Source organism: Platichthys flesus, chromosome 16 (genome assembly GCF_949316205.1).
Source record: "Platichthys flesus chromosome 16, fPlaFle2.1, whole genome shotgun sequence".
Lineage (NCBI taxonomy): Eukaryota > Metazoa > Chordata > Actinopteri > Pleuronectiformes > Pleuronectidae > Platichthys > Platichthys flesus.
Window position 1 is genome coordinate 21,012,841 of NC_084960.1, and position 16,596 is coordinate 21,029,436.

Sequence of the window (16,596 nt, forward strand, 5' to 3'; positions counted from 1 at the left end):
TGCGACAATAAGCAATGATTACAGATTGTCTCATCTCATTTTCATCCGCTTATCCGGGGTCGGGTCGCGGGGGGAGCAGCTCAAGCAGGGGGCCCCAGACTTCCCTTTCCCGGGCCACATTGACCAACTCTGACGGGGGGATCCCGAGGCGTTCCCAGGCCAGTGTTGAGATATAATCTCTCCACCTAGTCCTGGGTCTTCCCCGAGGTCTCCTCCCCACTGGACGTGCCTGAAACACCTCCCAAGGAAGGCGCCCAGTGGGCATCCTTACCAGATGCCCGAACCACCTCAGCTGACTCCTTTCTAAGTAAAGGAGCAGCGGCTCTAATCCGAGTTCCTCACGGATGGCTGAGCTTCTCACCCTATCCCTAAGGGAGACGCCAGCCACCCTTCTGACAAAACTCATCTCGGCCGCTTGTACCCGTGATCTCTTCCTTTCGGTCATCACCCAGCCCTCATGACCATAGGTGAGGATAGGAACGAAGATCGACTGGTAGATCGAGAGCTTTGCCTTGCGGCTCAGCTCTCTTTTCGTTACAACGGTGCGGTAAAGCGAACGCAATACCGCCCCCGCTGCTCCGATTCTCCGGCCAATCTCACGCCCCATAGTACCCTCACTCGCGAACAAGACCCCAAGGTACTTGAACTCCTTCACTTGGGCTAAGGACTCATTTCCTACCCGGAGTAAGCAATCCATCGGTTTCCTGCTAAGAGTCATGGCCTCAGATTTAGCGGTGCTGATCCTCATCCCAGCCGCTTCACACTCGGCCGCCAGCCGATCCAGTGAGTGCTGAAGGTCACAGGCCGATGATCCAATGAGGACCACGTCATCTGCAAAAAGCAGTGACGAGATCCTCAGACCACCGAACTGCAACCCCTCCCCACCACGACTACGCCTCGATATCCTGTCCATGTATATCACAAACAGGATTGGTGACAAGGCGCAGCCCTGGCGGAGACCAGCATCCACTGAGAACGAAACTGACTGGCTGCCGAGGACGCGAACACAGCTCTCGCTTTGGGAGTACAGGGATTGGATGGCCCTGAGGATAGACCCCCTTACCCCATACTCCCGCAGCACCTCCCACAGTTTCTCCCGGGGGACCCGGTCATACGCCTTCTCCAGATCCACAAAACACAGGTAGACCGGATGGGCATATTCCCAGGCCCCCTCCAGGATCCTTGCGAGAGTGAAGAGCTGGTCCGTAGTTACACGTCCGGGGCGAAAACCACATTGTTCCTCTTCAATCTGAGGTTCGACGATCGGCCGAACCCTCCTTTCCAGCACCTTGGAGTAGACTTTACCAGGGAGGCTGAGAAGTGTGATGCCCCGGTAATTGGCACACACTCTCTGGTCCCCCTTTTTGAACAGGGGAAACACCACCCCGGTTTGCCACTCCTTTGGCACTGTACCCGACTCCCACGCGATGTTGAATAGGCGTGTCAACCATGACAGCCCCTCAACACCCAGAGCCTTTAGCATTTCTGGCCGGATCTCATCAATCCCTGGGGCCTTGCCACTGCGGAGATGTTTGACCACCTCAGTGACCTCCACCAGGGAAATTGACGATGAAACACCATCAACCTCGAGCTCTGCCTCTAACATAGAGGGCGTGTTATTCGGATTCAGGAGTTCCTCAAAGTGTTCCTTCCAACGTCCGACAACCTCCTCAGTTGAGGTCAACAGAGTCCCATCCTTACTGTAAAACAGCTTGGATGGTTCCCCGTTTCCCCCTCCTGAGGTGCCGGATAGTCTTCCAGAAACACTTTGGTGCCGACCGAAAGTCCTTCTCCATGGCCTCTCCGAACTTCTCCCACACCCGCTGCTTAGCCTCCGACACGGCAGCAGCTGCAGCCCTTCGGGCCTGTCGGTACCCTGCAACCGAGTCAGGAGTCCTCCAGGATATTATATCCCGGAAGGCCTCCTTCTTCAATCGGACGGCTTCCCTGACCACCGGTGTCCACCACGGTGTCCGAGGGTTACCGCCCCTTGAGGAGCCTAAGACCCTGAGGCCACAGCTAGCCGCCGCAACTTCAGCAATGGAGGCTTTGAACACCGCCCACTCCGGCTCAATGCCCCCAACCTCCACAGGAATGCCAGAAAAACTCCGCCGGAGGTGTGAGTTGAAGATACCTAGGACGGGGGCCTCCTCCAGGCGTTCCCAGTTCACCCGCACTACTCGTTTGGGCTTACCAGGTCTATCCGGAAATTTCCCCCACTCCCTGATCCAACTCACAACCAGATGGTGGTCGGTTGACAGTTCCGCCCCTCTCTTTACCCGAGTGTCCAAAACATGCGGCCTCAGATCAGATGACACGATCACAAAATCGATCATTGATCTTCGGCCTAGGGTACTCTGGTACCAGGTACACTTATGAGCACCCTCATGTTCAAACATGGTGTTTGTTATGGATAATCCATGGCTAGCACAGAAGTCCAATAACAAACGACCGCTCGGGTTCAGATCAGGGAGGCCGTTCCTCCCCACCACGCCTCTCCAGGTGTCTCCATCGTTGCCCACGTGGGCGTTGAAGTCACCCAGCAGAAGTAAGGAGTCCCCTACTGGAGCCCCATACAGGACTCCATTCAGGGTCTCAAAGAAGGCCGAGTACTCTTAACTGCTGTTTGGTGCATACCGACCGGGCTCCGTGGCAAACCCGGCCACCAGACGCTCGCCATCGAGCCCTCCGTCTGGGCCTAGCTTCAGACGGGGGCCCCGGGCTTCCTCCGGGCTGGGTCCCATCTCCTCTTGTACCGATATTCATTGAGGGTTTTTGAACCATTCTTAGTCTGGCCCCTCACCTGAGACCACTCTGCCATGAGAGACCCTACCAGGAGCACAAGGCTCCAGACAACACAGCCCTCAGGTTCACATGGACACGCAAACCTCTCCACCACGATAAGGTGACGGTTCAAGGAGAGGGATACAGATTGTATTATTCTTAATTGATAATTTTATTGTTTTCATTAATTATTTTAACTATTATTAATGGATAAACGTATCATTTCTAATTAATTGTTTTACTATTCTTAATTAATAGCTTCATAATTTTTCATTATTTTTAATAAATAATTGTTATTTTAATGATCATATTTCATGATTATTAATAAGTAGCCAACGTCAAATCTACTCCTACTATTGCACAACAGCAGTTTTGCAGAATGTTACCCAGGTAGAGTCACCAGACCCCGAGTCCTCTGAGAGAGTAAAACAGATTACATGTCAAAACTGCAGGAACTAGGTTTAACAAAGATAAATGTAAAGTCTTGTGAAGTGTCTGACTTCTGGAAATCAAAACTCGTTAATCTGGTTTCTCAGTATGAAGGAATCTTCTCCCGTGACAAACTTGATTGTGGAGAGGCCAAGCAAGTTGTCCATAGGATTCGACTGAAGGATGAGCTGCCCTTCCGATTGCCATGTAGGCGGATCCCACCATCTGACTACCAGAAACTGAAGGAGACCTTGGATGCAATGGAGGAGAAGGGCATTATTCGGAAATGGGCCTCTCCACTTGTGATTGTTTGGAAACCATCAGGAGAACTCAGGATATGTACTGATTTCAGATGGTTAAACCAGAGAACAGAGAAGGGCGCATACCCATTGCCACACCAGGGTGATGCCCTTGCAGCATTGGGTGGGAACTGCTTCTTCAGTACTATGGATTTGACATCAGGATTCTACAACATCCCAATACATGAAGATGACCGCAAATATACGGCATGCTCAACCCCTGCCGGGTTGTTTGAATACAACCGAATGGCTCAGGGGCTATGTAACAGCCCAGCGACATTTGCCAGAATGATGACATCAATCTTTGGAGATCAGAATTATCTCTCCCTTCTCTGTTACTTGGACGACCTACTTGTGTTTGGAAAAAGTGAAAAGGAGGCACTGGATCGTCTGGAGATGGTATTCTCTCGCCTCAGGGAACATAATCTGAAGTTGGCACAGAAAAAGTGCTATTTCCTTAGAGAGTCAGTCAAGTTTTTAGGTCACATTGTAGCTGCAGAGGGCATTGCAACTGACCCATCCAAAGTTTCCGCCATCAACCAGGTGACAGCGGCAGATTTGATGGCAAATGACGGTGAAACCCCCTCACCAACCAAGATAAGATCCTTTCTTGGCATGGCTAAATATTACTCGCACTTCATCGAAGGTCTGTCAGGAATGGCAAAACCATTGTTTGCACTGACTGCAGGACAGAAAAAGAAGAGGAAAGATAGAAAGCCATGTGTCAGCAAGCCAAGACGTCTAAAGCCAGAGGATTGGACTACTGACTGTGAGCTGGCAGTTGAGAAATCAAGAATACGGTTACTCAGACTGCTATTCTATCCCATCCAGATTTCAAGAAATCATTTGTCCTTAATATCGATGCTTCGATGGATGGATTGGGGGCGGTGCTTAGTCAGGTGCCTGACGGTGAAAAGAGACCAAGACCCGTAGCCTTTGCAAATAAGACATTGTCTAAAGCCTGAAACATGCTTCTGCGACTGCGTCTGCGTCTTTTCACGCCGCTGTGGCGCAAGACTCGTTTTCATTCATGCTTCCCCAACTGTTGCGCGTCTTACAAAGCAATTCCGCGCCAGAACACTAGGCGGAGTAATGCTTTTTGTCGAGACGACCTTAGAGACGCCTTCTTTCTTCTTCGCCGATTGTTTATTTACATAGCCACTGCGGCTCCTCGTAGCCTTTTTCTGGCGGACAAATCCGCCAGTCAGTGACAGGTTATACAAGTGATCATACTATCGGATATCTTCTGCCAAGTGCTCTTCTATTTGGTCCATATTCGTTCTTCTAAATCTTCCGTGATTTCTGCCGGTATTATGGGGCATGAAACCGGAAATGCAGCTCCAATAGGGATGTAGAGCAGACCAATCACAGCCTTTGCGGGCTGAGTGAGCTTGCGGAGCTTTGCCGTAAATTTTAGAAAAGGGGGTCGACACCCGTCAGCACGTAAGGAGGGATACATAAGCACGTAAGGGACCCGGAAGGGCTCTTGCGCTTACGGGCCCGTGAAAACGCAGAAGCATGTTTCAGGCTTTAGTCACAGTCCCGCTACCCGGCTCATAGGTTAGAGTTTTTTGCTCTCAAGTGGGCTGTATGTGATAAATATGCACATTGGCTAAAGGGAAACCAATTCACGGTCCTAACTGATAACAACCCCATGACGTATATCATGACTAAGCCTAAATTAGACGCCTGTGAGCAACGATGGGTGTCAAACTTGCACCCTTTGATTTTGACTTGAAGTACATACCTGGTACACAGAACATACCTGCTGACCTTTTAAGCCGACGTCCATTTGCCAAAGTCCTGGATGCTAGTGAAGCCCTAGAGCAGTGGTTCTCAACCTTTTTCAGTGACGTACCCCCTTCGAAGAAAAAATTCTGCAGAGTACCCCCTAACCAGCGCAAAGCATTTTTGGTTGAAAGAAAGATGTAATGTGATTTATTAAGCCTTGTAACTAGACACATTCAAATTTAAAACTCCATCAATGTCCATAACATTGCTCATTTGTAGTGGTCTCTCTTGAACTATTTGGAAATAAAAAGATATAAAAATAACTAAAGACTTTTATTATTATCTAAATATAAATAAAGATTTGTGCACCTCAAAATAATTATCAACTTAAAGTGACCTCTTTTGGGATCATAATAAAGATATGTTCTCAAATTGAACTCATGAACTTAATTATAGCTAAACACTTCTTCCCAAAAAATAAATCATCAACTTAGTTTTAATATTTATCATCTTAAAATATCTTCTTTAAGGATCGAAAAGAATACTGACAGGTAGCATGTTTCTGTTTGCTTCGGGGAGGCTTTTCGCATCGTCTCTTGAGATGACCTGAATTCAGAAGGTTTCCTCTTAAAAAACTCAGGTGGCTTACCAACATGACTTTCATGTTTTGTCTGGAGATACCGCTGAAGATGTGGTGGCTTAATGCCACTGTTGGCTAATCTCTCCCCACAGAAAAAACAAAAAGTGTAAATAATCTATGTTATTGTTAATATTATTGAAGTGTCTTTCTGTTATTTTATTGTGAAATATTTGCTCGGTTTAAGGTCATACAACTTCATTTCCGCTTTTGTATTACATGCTTTTATTTTAAAAGTGTACCAGTAGAGATGCAGACTTCTTGTTATGAATCATTAACTTCACAACGGAAAACTTTTACGTTTTGGCGCCCCTCCGAAGAGGCACAAGCTCTCACGGTGTTGTTTAGGGAAGGCTCTCTGCTCTGGTTTCGCCTTCTTAAGAACTTGTCCCTCCGTGTTTCAGCAGTATTGCTGCTGCACTTCAATTTGACTCCATTGTTGAAGTTTTCAAGGCAGGTGATGACAGGTGATGACAGGTGGCGTGTGCCAGGTGGGGTCAAACCATCGGTATGGGGGAGACTCTGTTTTTTTAGGATAATTAAATTGAAAAGCCTACTGAATATAAAATTGAGTTCATGAACTTACACTTATATTTTATTGAATATTTGTTAAATAAAAATTTTTCAAGGATTTTTGAATGGATGCTAATTTCAAATATATAAAAAAAAAATCTCAAGTACCCCCTGGAGTACCTTCAAGTACCCCCAGGGGTACGCGTACCCCCATTTGAGAATCACTGCCCTAGAGAATGGCGCTCAGTGTGTAACCTCGGAGCGAATACAGGAGGCATTTCGGTTGTCAGTCAATGTCCAGACCAGTGACAGTTACCTGCGCCAAAACCAAGTAGGAGGTCAGATTGGAATGTCCAGAGAGGGAGTTAAAGCAACCCTGGAATCCTGTTCAGAATGGGAAAGTGGCCGGCTAATACGCAACATCAACTTTGCCCAGTGTCCTGGCAGTCTGCTGAAGGGGGGCGTACCTGCTCTTCCAGCCTTCTCTGCGGATGACATTAAAAGGAGTCAAAAGGAGGACTGTGTTATAGCTCGTGTTAGATTCTTCATTGAGAGGAAGAGGATACCCTCACGTCGGGAGAAATGCCATGAGCCTGCACAAGTTCTGAGGATGCTAAAACATTGGGAAAAACTTGAGATGACCAATGACATTCTCTACCGGAGATCCAAGGACAGAACTGGTAGGAAAAGGTATCAGCTAGTGCTTCCCAGCTCACTAAAGGCTGTCACTCTCAAAGGCACTCATGATGATGCAGGCCATCAGGGCCAGAGTAGAACACTTCATCTGGTGCGCCAAAGATTTTTCTGGTCAGGAATGGATGGTGAAGTTAAGAAATATGTTTCTCACTGCAAACGTTGTGTAGTTAGCAAGACTCTTGAGCCAGAGGCCAGGGCACCATACAAGCGAGAGTGATGTCTCTGGGAACGACAGAAGTGACTCTGGTACTGAGGGTGGGGTGAGGGAACAGGAGACACTGCATGATCCTGGGAGCAGTAGGAGTGATTATTCCATGTCAGTGACAACTCAAAGTGGAATTAGTAGTGTGACTAGTCCTGTCGGCTGCTCCAGGTGCCAAAAGAGAACTTGCTTTGGAGGAATCAAAGACTGGAACCATCAGAGACTGTCCTCAGTGGGGATGCAACGACAACCAGAACAGGAAGAGTAGTAAAACCTGTTAGAAGACTACTTGAATAAATGAGCATGATCATAAGAGAACCTGGAAGTGTAGATTCTTTGTCTGTCTTGTTCGAAGTTCTCTCGACCTTTGTAGATGCGTAAACAACTGAGAGGGTCATTCAGTTCAGCTTTAAGGGCCAGTGTTGTATATAGAAAAATCTGAATGTAGGGTTGAGATGTACCTTATTGGTTATATGTATAAGGGCATATTTCTACCTGGTTAAGTTGTTTACTGTCCAATTGGACGACTGCGGTCAAGGTTACCCCCATAAGGAAGGAGTTCTCATATAGTCTTAAAGTTTGCTGTAATTGAGGAGGGGTGAATGCAATGGGATGTTATTATATTCCAGCTAACTTTAAGAAACCCTGCAGTGAGTATCGTCTCAGGGGGATGTTCCAATTGCCGACAATGAGGAGGGGGGGATATGTATTTCTAGTGCTTTCTTATTTTCATTTTATAGCCAATGATTAGGCTAAATCAGTACTTACCACAGGAGTAATGTTTTATGTACCTTTATTTTCATGTGTATATGTTGTATATAAGTATTCTGGTCTGTGAACCCCCCTGTTGCGCTGTGGTACGTGCCGCTCAGGAACCTGTCTCTCTGTCTGCATTTGGAGCTGAAAGAGACAGGTATGGTTATGGAGTGTCATTGTTACGTTTAATGCATGCTACTGTGACAGCTTTCTGAAAGAGCAATATAAGATGGCTGTAAAGCGCGGAGTTTGAAGAGTTATTTCAGAACTTAGGGCTGCAGTGTTTTCCCTTTGAAGTACGCCAATTCGCGCCGCAGCAATCCGCGGTATTATGGGAAATGTAGTTTTCTTGTGGGATTTGTACAGAACGAATGTGAAGTGCATTGTTTCTTTTCAAATGTTGTTTGTGAACCCACATTAAGTCATTGTGTATACTCTGTGATGGGTTAGACATGTAAGGCAGGGAATATTTATATATTTAATATTTAATGTTTATTTTGTCCTTTGGTTTACATAATTATTTCATGCATCCTTTACAGCAGTCTAAGGAGATGTGAACTGATGCAGTCCCTGTTACATGTTTCATCATTACAGGTATGATTGTCAAAGTAATCACTATACGATCAATGCAATTGACTGGTTTTGTTTATAATGTATATATGTTTTGTTATACTCTGTCTGCATTTGGAGCTGAAAGAGACAGCAGTCTAAGGAGATGTGAACTGATGCAGTCCCTGTTACATGTTTCATCATTACAGCTGAAAGAGCCAGTAAAAAGATATCCAAAGAGAGCTGTGGTGTCGGGGTGATTTTGTGGTGTGTCGCGGACTCGCTACAATTACATAACTTCCAGCAACTTACCGCGACAAACAATTTCGACCACACGTGCTGCGCACACGCTAACCTTCCGCACACACCCACAGGACCGGCAGTGGGGAGAGAGAGAGAGAGGAAGAGGGGGAGCGCTAAGGTGTCCCTAAATAAACTCCTCCACCTCCCCGCAGCCTATAGGAGTTGCTGTCCTGTCAGGTTAATTAACACATCCAGAACGGGGAAAATGATACTGCTAAAAGTATAAAACTGACGTTGGAACGCCATCAAGCGATGTGAAGAGTTTCACATCGCTTGCCTATTTATATAACCTATTTATATTTATAAATGGTCAATGCAAAGAATGTCACAAATATTAGTTTATGAAGCTGACCAATGGGTTTCCACCATGAGTCCTGACGGAGGCACGGCATCAAGCGATGTGAAGAGGAAGTGAAACTTCATGGCAGTATTTATCCATTTAGAGCATCAGACCGATCAGTGGATCCTTGTCTCCACTCTGGGATATTATTTGGAAAGTTTCTTCATTTGTTGTAAGTGATCTCCTGTGCGCTCTGCGCGTGCATGTGCGAGTATGTGCGCCCTGTGCTTTGCGCGCACTGTTTGCGCTGCGCTGCACTGTAAGCCCGGACAACTAATGAGCTGGAAAGTTTAATTTGAATGTACATAAATAATTTAAGTATGATACCATTACTATCAGATGTAGGTTTATTCTACTAATTTGAAGTAGAATATACTTACATCTGTTAGTAATCAGTGATGCCGGTAACGCCTTACTTAGTAACGCGTTACTGTAATCTGACCAGTTTTTTCAGTAACGAGTAATCTAACACGTTACTATTTCCAAACCAGTAATCAGATTAAAGTTACTTGTCCAAGTCACCTTGTGTTACTATTTCGGTATTTGTGGTTAAACCGCTGGGCACGTCCTGCGGCTGGGGGAGCAGTCACCCCGTCGCCCTCCTAACCACGCCGCCGGAGGCTCGGTGTGCGGCACACCTCAACTTTTTTTTGGGGGGGAGGTGCTCGTCTGCGGTGCCGGGGCTCTCCTTCTAGTGGGCCGTGCGGCGGTGTCTGTCGGCGTTGCAGAAGGCAGGGAACCAGTTGGCGCGGACCGGGTACGCCGGTCGGCGGCAGCGACTCTGGACGCGTGTCTGGCCCTTCTCGCGGATCACCTCAGCTACAGCGCCTGTTGGGGGAACCCTCCGTTCGTGTGGGGGAGGGGGGGGGGGCCTCCGGCGGTTTCTAATAAAGTCAGTGTTGGTAAAATTGGTTGTCATTTTTATGTTGAGGCGGCGGGGGTGTTGTCAGCAGCTGCTGAATGTAACTAATAAAGTAACTTGTAATCTAACCTGGTAACTTTTAAAATTAGGTCACTTGTAATCTAACTTAGTTACTTTTAATATCAAGTAACTTGTAAAGTAACTAAGTTACTTTTTCAAAGTAACTATGGCAACACTGTTAGTAATGCAATTGATGGATAAACTTGAGGTTTTTATTACATGCCCACACATCTTTGTATCAAGGAGAAGCTGCAATATTCAGAATACTGTACTAATTGAAATTAAATATGAAATATTAATGACGTATTAATAATGATAATATTAAGAGTTTTGTGGATAGATGAATGTCACACCAAATTGTATCACCCATTAAGTAATGTCATTATATTTCACAAAAGTTAATATTTCCTTTTAAATAAACAATAAGAGGTTCTGAGAGCATTATTTGGACAAAAATCAGGTAGGTTTAAGATCCTCCTTCATGCTGATCTCACCAAAATTTTGTAAAAAATGCTAGTAAAAGTAATACACTACAATTCCACATAATCGTGAGTCAGGAGGCTGGGGACACGTGATTTATGCGCTTCTCTCTCTTTGTGAAAACAAAAAACGTGGCGGACATTAATCTAACCCTAGCCCTCATATGAAAAATACATATGAAGTCTTCAAAACGGTGACAGCTGCAGGAATAAGCTGTTCCTGAACCTGCTCGTCCGGGAACGAGTCTGAGACTTGGTTGTGAGAAATTGGGTTGTTAATGAACAAAGCTGTCTCTAACTTGTTCCAAAGTGAAACACATGATTATTTATGAAGCAAACATACATATTTTGACCATATCTGGCCATTTAATACCACTTAAAAACAGATTTGATAGATTTGATCCAGCTTGGAACTCGATGGGGTCTGACAAAGTACACCTGAGATGGCCTGTGCTTGGAGCATAACCCAGTGCAAACTTATGGGGGGCGCCACTGAGTAGGGCCAAAACCTTGAAAAAACTATTTTTTAACGTTTTATTAGTAAGAAAAACTAAATCTGATTAAACAGGTGTTTTTCTCACACCAATAAAGCATAAAGAAGCGTGCAAGGTTCCCGGTCGCAATCTCACTTAATAGTGAAAAAACATTAGAACTACAAAAGATCGGAACAACACACACACGTACCCTAACGCCATTCGATTTTTAGTTCTCTGTGTGGTTCTTCCGGTATGAGTTTAGGGAATTTGAAAATAGGGCTTAGAAAACATATTATCGGTTTGTTTTCTTAACCATGATGGAAAATATTGAAACTGAAACACACATATCTCGCCATAAATATCATCAAAACACACTTTTTTTAAGAAACTCAAATACAGCGTTTTCCACCAAGACCACAGCAATCTCCGCCATCTTAACTCTACGTAAGATATCTCACAAACTGTTTTTCCTGACTTTGAGTTGACAGTCATTCTGTTACACACCCCGCGTCGTGGGTGGTGACATGCACCTGTATGGACAATAACGACAGCTATTGCAGCTGCTATGGTGCGGTTAGCTTAATCTGGTGAGTGCTAGTAAGCTAACACTAGCGACGACATTTTAGCTTGCCTGCTACACTGGTTAGCTTTTCTAGAGAAAGGTCACATGGTGGAAAGCGTGTGTTGAATTACAGTGTTTTTATCCTCTCATGGCATTAAAGGTAGCCTCATTAAATATAAACGGGGGTAGAAGTGCTCATAAAATGTTTTTAGTATCAGAACTTTTTAAAGTAAAGAAGCTGGATGTCCTTTTTTTACAGGAGACTCACAGTGATTCCCTGAATGAAACAGACTGGGGAGTATGGTGGGGGGGCACAATGTACTCAGCCATGGCTCTAACCTGAGCGCTGGATAGAGTGGCAAAGTTTTTGACTTTTTTTTTGGGGAGTCTCTTAGGCCTGGGTCTCGGGGACCCGAGCAGCAGGGCTCGCGCTGCCGCCGGGTCGAGGGCCGTCTCTCCGATAGGGGGTCTCCGTGACCCCGAGACTCGCGAAGCCGGGCAGGCCTGGCTCCCGCTGCCGCTCGAGTTAGCGGCCGTCTCTCCGTCGTGCGTCGTGCACTCGAGCCTGTCGTTGTTCAGTTATGCGAAGAAGAAGAAGAAGAAGAAGAAGAAGAAGAAGAAGAAGAAGAAGAAGAAGAAGAAGAAGAAGAAGAAGAAGATTTTTTTTATTATTACTCTTATAGCCGCACGACACATACAAAGACGTAGGGTCGGTGAGACGCGAGGCCTGTCGCTTGTTGGTCGGGGTCCCTGTGACCCACAGACTCGCGAAGCCGGGCACGGTCCGGCTCCCCGCGCTGTGTACTCGATGCCTGTTGTTGCTCAGTGGTCGTTAAAAATGAAAAAAAATGACTATACAGTGGCGAAGCGTTGACTTTTTTTTATCTATGCACGCCTCCCTCAAAGTTGCGCGCCAGTGTGACGTGGGACCCCTGGGATGCCCGCGTTGGGGAGTCTCTTCGGCCTGGGTCTCTGCGACCCGAAGGCTCACGCCGTGGGGCTCGCGCTGCCGCCCGCGTCGAGAGCCGTCTCTCCGCTATGGGGTCTCCGTGACCCCGAGACTCGCGAAGCCGGGCACGGTCCGGCTCCCCGCGTCGTGTACTCGATGCCTGTTGTTGCTCAGTGGTCGTTGAAAATGAAAAACAAATTACGATACAGTGGCGCAGCGTTGACTTTTTTTTTATCTACGCACACCACTCTCCAAGTTCCGCGCCGGTGTGACGTGGGACCCCTGGGATGCCCGCATTGGGGAGTCTCTTTGGCTTGGGTCTCTGCAACCCGAAGGCTCGCGCCAGGGGGCTCGCGCTGCCTCCCGCGTCGAGGGCCGTCTCCCGCTATGGGGTCTCCGTGACCCCGAGACTCGCGAAGCAGGGCACGGTCCGGCTCCCCGCGTCGTGTACTCGATGCCTGTTGTTGCTCAGTGGTCGTTGAAAATGAAAAACAAATTACGATACAGTGGCGAAGCGTTGACTGTTTTTTTTATCTACGCACACCACTCTCCAAGTTGCGCGCCGGTGTGACGTGGGACCCCTGGGATGCCCGCATTGGGGAGTCTCTTCGGCCTGGGTCTCTGCGACCCGAAGGCTCGTGCAAGGGGGCTCGCGCTGCCTCCCGCGTCGAGGACCGTCTCTCCGCTATGGGGTCTCCGTGACCCCGAGACTCGCGAAGCAGGGCATGGTCCGGCTCCTGCGTTGTGTACTCGATGCCTGTTGTTGCTCAGTGGTCGTTGGAAAAAGAAAATTACAGGCGGCCCGCATTCCGTACCTGAGCCTGATCTTGCTCGGTGATGCGAAGAAGAAGAAGAAGAAGAAGAAGAAGAAGAAGAAGAAGAAGAAGAAGACTCCAGCTCAGTAATAATAATAAAGAAAAATTCATTATTTTATATTTTATTTTTGCATAGCTGCACAAGACACACGCTAGGACGTAGGGCACGTCGCTTGACGTTCGGGGTCCCCGTGACCCGAGTGCACGGGCCGTGAGCATCCCCGGCTGCCAGTGTTCAGTGCTGGAGCCTGTTCTTGCTGAGTGATAATACAAATAATAACAATAAGAATAATGAGAAGAAGAAGAAGAAGAAGAAGAAGAAAATGCGGTGGCACACATTTAAGTCTTTTTTTTTTTTAATTTGTATTGCTGCACACGCCATGAGCGAAGACGGGAGACTGTCACACGCACACAAACACATGCTGGGTCAACCAGACCCTGGGACAACACAAGGGTTAAGGAGCTGGAGAGCGTACCTACCAACACGGAGAAATTAAAAGCTAAAAGACAGGAGGACTTCCGGTGGCGCTGAACCTGATGGCTTCTTGAAAATCTCGCTCCCACCCGGTGTGATATAATCCCCTTAGAAAAACCCTACTGATAATAAAAAAATTCTGATATTAACCATGGAAGGGGAGAAGCAAAGAAAGACTAAACTTAAACCAAGCTCAAAACTTGATAAATCGGCGACATCCGACGAAACATATGAAGACGAAGACAGCAATGAGGACAATGGCGGCGCTGATAAAGAAGTAGCTAACCCGAACATGCAGGCTATCTACAACGAGATTCGGGCACTCAGGTCAGATCTAAAAAGTGAAATGAGTGAATTCCGACGCTCTCTTCGCAACGACATGAAGAAGGAACTGAACGAGTTTAAAGGAGAAATCAACCAGAAACTTGAAGAAGCTACTAGCGAGCTAAATGCTACTGTAGCCAAGGTTGCGATAGAACAACGTATATCTGATATCGAAGACAGGGATGAAGCTGCGAGGGAGGCTCTCATCCAGGCATTAGAGACCCAAGAGATTTTGCAGGCTAAATTAACCGAATTAGAAGCACGCTCACGCCGAAACAACCTCCGTATACATGGAATACCGGAAGAGTCTGAGGGGCCCGATCTGTCGGCGTTAGTGACCAAGCTAATAAAATCAGAAGTCGGCATGCCGGTAGCGGACATGGACCTCGGCATACAGCGCTGCCACCGGGCACTGGCTCCAAAACCTCCCCAAGGCGCTCCACCAAGATCACTGGTGATTTGCTTCCTCGAGTTCAGAGTGAAAGAGCAGGTGCTGCACACAGCATGGAAGAAAAAAGTCGTTCGATATGAGGGGAAAAGGATCTATTTCGACCAAGATTACCCTCCCGAGATCTTGAAAAAAAGAAAGGCATACGCGGGAATGCTGAAAGAGCTCAAAGCCAAGGGTATCTGCTTCCAGACGCCACATCCAGCTAAATTGAAGGTGTTTTTTGACAGCGGCACCCGGATCTACGAGAGCGCGGCGGAGGCTGCAAAGGACCTGAAGAAGAGGGGAATCACTCTGGAAAATGAGATAGAGCCAGACCATACCAGGGAGAAACAACGGAGATTATCGACGTGGGAGAAAGCGGGTGCAAATCGATCCGGACGGGCGGTGGATCGCGGACGGATAAGGGAGAAACTACGGAGCTTTCAGCGCGCCACTCCGGGAACATCTGACGCTGCAGAGTGAAGCATCTATGGGTGAGCTACTAAGACATTGACTATCGTTTCTCACAGAGCTGGACAGGTTTGAACTTTTTACCGATTGTTGGGAGCTGTTCTAAATGTTACCGGTGCAGAGTACCATCTCTGACACAGAGAGGCCCTCGATGGACGCGAGGATTTCCTCTCACTTTGAAGCTTTATTGGAACTTCGGACTTGGAAGTCTTTTTTTTCTGTTTTTCTAGTTCATTGTTCAGTGTTCGTTGTTCTTGTTATCATGGGTAATGTCACACGAGTTAACACAGTTTGGAAAAAGATATGCATCGTCAGGAGTATAAAGTAGTCACACTGAACGTCAATGGGCTGCATAATCCGATAAAAAGGAGTAAAATTATTGCAAAAATGAAGCGAGAAAAGCAGCAGATAATATATTGGCAGGAGACACATCTCTCTTCTTCTGAACATGAAAAATTAAAAAAGCTTGGGTTTCAAATAATATTATTCATTTCATAAATCAGGCCGGAGGAGAGGTGTGGCCATACTGATCCCCAATGCAGTAAATTTTTAATTTATTTCTCAGGTGAAAGATAATGAAGGGAGATTTGTCTTAGTAAAAGGCAAATTAGATAATGAAGCAGTAACTTTATTTAATGTGTATGCTCCCCCAGGGAGTAACAAATCTTTTTTTAAGAAAATATTCGAATTGATGGTAAAGGAAACACAGGGAACCCTGATTCTTGGTGGTGACTTCAACATCCAACTTCAACCAAAATTAGATACATCTAACCAACGCCAAAAGAAAAGCCCAAATGCCACCTTGGTTCAGCAAATGCTTACACAACTGGGCCTGATTGATGTGTGGAGAGAGTCCCATCCCATAGAAAAACAATTTACATATTACTCCCCTTGTCACTCTGTTTACTCACGGATTGATTACTTATATATGTATAAATCAGACTGGCATAGGGTCAGAGATTGTGAGATAGGGATTAGAGACGTATCTGATCATTCAGGCGTATATTTAACCTTATATTTAAACAACCAACGGAAAAATACACTTTGGAGGCTTAACACAAGCATTTTAAATGACAAAGCAGTACAGAAACAGATCCAGCAGGAATTTGAAACATACGTACAGTATAATGATAATGGAGAAGTGTCTCCTAATACTTTGTGGGATGCAGCAAAGGCTGTAATTCGAGGTAAAATAATTGCCCTTATGGCCTCACGGAAAAAAGAAAAACAGAAAAGACTTAACGAATTACAAGAGGAACTTAAGTCACTAGAGATTAGACATACAGAACAAAAAGATCCTCAAATATTAATTAAAATAAATAAAATCAAACAAGATATAAATGGTATATATGATGAGGAAATTGAAAAACAACTTAAATTCACCAAACAAAAGTACTATGAGACAGGATCGAGGTCTATGAAACTCCTTTCTTGGAGGATACGAAAACAACAGG